We start from the raw sequence: 3,532 nt of genomic DNA, 5'->3' as shown, positions 1-3,532 counted from the left end.
CTTGAGTCATTTTCTGAGACCAGGAAACAGTTGTCTCTTTCACACTCTCATTAAGGTTCTGGTCAACCTTTTTTTCTCAGCTAAATGACCCCACCTCCCTCCTTTTCACCACCTGTCATCTTTGCAGCTCTTCACAGATTCCATTCACTCTTCCATTCCCAGCTGCCACCACCCTGCCTAATTCCCACACTGGGGTTGGACATAGATAAATCTTTTCTTTCTGCCTCCCACATGTTTCCTTAATCGCTTCTCTTCCCTCCCTTCCATTCTCTCTGGCACTTCCAAAGTTCAGGCCTTCAACAACTCTTATCTGCATTTCGTAGCTAATACCTGAGCTCTCTCCTGTCTTCCTGCATCCTCCATAACCACAGACAGACTCCCTCCTTGACCAATTCATTTTTCTAAGACCTAGCCATGATCATACTGCTCCCTCACTTGAACTCTGCTCCCTCACTCGCTTGCTTATGAAGGAAAGTACAAACTCTGTAGTCTCACAGCCACTCCACAGCCTCTATCAGCAGCCCAACTGATCTCCCACGAAGCTGCCTTTGGGCTTCCTGTGGTCCAGTGGAGCATGCTGGCTGCCTGACATGATGCCATGAAGCTGTATACATTTTACAGCTTCCTCATATCCTCTGCCCAAACTTCCTTTCCTTTTCTCAGCTTTTTGAAGTGTTACTTAAAGTAGTCTCTTCTTCTTCCAAAACCTAGCTCTACATACTTTCCTTTGAGATTCTCCCCAGTCAGAAGGAATTACTCCATGCTTCCCAGTCACATGGTTTATATTTCTATTTATAATCTATAAAACTCTTCAAGATTCAATTTGTAGTCCCTGATTATGGACCTGTCCTCCCCACTAGAAAGCAATCTCTTTGTGGACAAAGCTGGGCCCTGTCCCTTGGAGTAAGTTCCAGGTCCCTAACTCAATGCAGGGCACGCAGTATGTGATCTGTGAAGGCATGTTGGTTGAATCAAGTTTGCAAAAATATGTGCCCACAGGCAAGCGGTGGGCCCACAGCAGTTTCATCTGGTCATGTTATTGCTGTCTCAGAAGATGCATGAGCTCCAGTGACTCAGCAAAAATTCACCGACAGGAAATAAGAGCTTCAGAACCAGACTCTGTTAATACTGATTTAAAACACATGTGTCTGGAGCCCCAGCACAGGTTTTCCGTAGCACATGCCAAGGGTGTGCAGCCTGATCCTGTGCCCCAGGGGGGCTGATGAACCACAGGCTCCCTCCCTTCCTCACTGAAGGCGCTTAAGAGGCCTGCAGAGATTTGAGCATGCACACAGAACAGTGTCTCCCTTATCCAAAAAAAGCCATCTGCCTGGATTTTCCAGATTATTGAAATTTGTCCCTATAGACACCCAAACTTTTCAAAAAGAAAAGTTTTCAAACTTCTTTCAAACTTTCAAACTTTTCAAAAGTAAATTCCACTTTGATAAACTGTTTCTAAAAGGAAGAACATAATCCCACTCACCCTCTTCTTAAGCTTTCTGGAATGTTATCTGATCATTTCTTGCTAGCTCTGGGTGGACATCAGATGTATCAGTTGCTATTTTTCCCACAGGATTGCCCACCCAATCACTGCCATTATACCATCAAATAATAATACTTACAACAACAAAAAGTTACCATTTATAAGCACTTCCTACTGCAAAGCACACTGAGAGGCACTCTGCATACATTATTCTTACTTTGGGCTCATAAGAGCCCTAAGAGGTCAATGTTATTTTTAGGTGTGAAAAACTAAAAAGCAGGGAGACTAAGTCACTTGCCCACGGTTACACGGCAAATGAAATGATGGAGACAAGTCCTAATTCAGGTAGTGGTTTTCAGAGCCTGTAACAGCCTTACCTTGCTGCCTCCCTCGGCACAAGTCGGCCTAAAATAAAGTGACCAACTTGTCTGGACTTTCCTGGTTTTAGCACTGAAAACCCTCAGTCCGGGAAAAACCACAAGAGTTGGTCACCCTTACTTGAGAGCAGGAAACCCTCACCATAAAGTTGGCTTTTGCAGACCAGATGTTCTGCTGCCAGTAGTCTGTCCCTAGCCATTGAGGACCAGGAAGGAATCATTAACCAAGCAACTTAAACCAGTAGGGCCAGAAAGACACAGGGGCTCCAGAATAGTAATAATGTCACTCCCCTTAAAGCTAATTTGTTCAACATAGTGAGGGTAAGAAGTTTCTATGGATAAAAATCATATACTTCTTTCCTCATATTCAAAACAAGAGAATGACTACTTATTGTGGGCAATTTTCTAAGCTAGGCTGTTTGGCGGGGGGTATGTTAAAGAGCTTATCATTTAGACAAGAAAAGATTTTTGTAATAATAAAACCCTCATTTCCAGGAAACAACATCTTAGGAGTTGTGCATTATTCCCAGGTCAGCTGACGGAAATGTGACTTCAGTCTTGACCTGTGTAAACAAGGTTGGTGGGGAGGGTGGGGGTCTGAGGCAGGCCTGTAGATGTGCCCCGCTGTCTGCATGGCATCACAAAAACAAATGCTTCATTGGAACCACTTACTTCCACAGAAAAGCTGTGAGGGAAAGCCTGAGTTAAATGACATTACATCTCTAGTTTATTCCAGTGAGGTTTTAGCGCTCCTTTAAAACCAGTATCCTAGGCAACATCCATACCACTCTCGGGGCCTCCTCCTTAATCTGCCTGGCCCTCTGGCCTGAGAAAAGTGGGTAGCTTTCGCGATCACCTTTTCCTCAAAGACGTTTTCCAAATCTTTTGCAGCTGGGAAAGCTGAAGTCAAGGGCAGTCTGGCACCCAGAATAACTGGGTTGCTGTATTTGGAGGGTGTTGTTTCTGCCGGAGGCTAAGTGCTCCCTTGAGAGTTCAAGGTTAACTTGTAGGCAAAACAAAGTGGAGTGGCTTTCTACCCTGCTTCTCGCATCTGCACAACTCAGGACATTATCTTGGCAGGAAGACAATATCTTAGGGAAAGAGAAGAGGCGGAGGAAAGCTGGTCAGACTAATGGCAAGATTGGTGCTGCCTTCTCTCCCAGAGACCCTTGGCTTGTCTTGGACGTGCTATGTAGCAGTGTCTAACAGGGAATAGTACAGGGCAATGTCCTTGGGGTGCCCTTGAGCCCCCCGCCCCCAGAGAGTCTCCCCAGCTCCAAGCAGGCAGTGGGTGTTTGTTAGGAGAGATAGGCTTACTCTTCAATGAGCTAAATGACTTTAGGAATTAGAAACCAAATAGTTTGAGGCTGCCAGAAAAGATGACAAATTTGCTTCTCCTTAACTAAACAAAAAACTTTACCATGGAAAATTATAAAGGTGTTTTTAAAGGACATTGGGGTTCACATTTCTGCTCACTTTGTTTTTATTTTTCTCCTTTAACTTAATTTAGCTATTTAGGAAATTGCTTAATAAAACCAAAAGATCAAGATATTGTTCTCCCTTAAAGCCAAATATGTTTTCTCTCACAGGAATTTCACAGAATTTTAGAGAGGGAGTGGTCCCCTCTGCTTCGGTGACCTAGTGCTGCTTTGGCTCAATCTCTATAAATACT

This window comes from Dama dama, chromosome 20 (assembly GCF_033118175.1).
Source record: "Dama dama isolate Ldn47 chromosome 20, ASM3311817v1, whole genome shotgun sequence".
NCBI lineage: Eukaryota > Metazoa > Chordata > Mammalia > Artiodactyla > Cervidae > Dama > Dama dama.
This window is presented reverse-complemented; position numbering follows the sequence as displayed.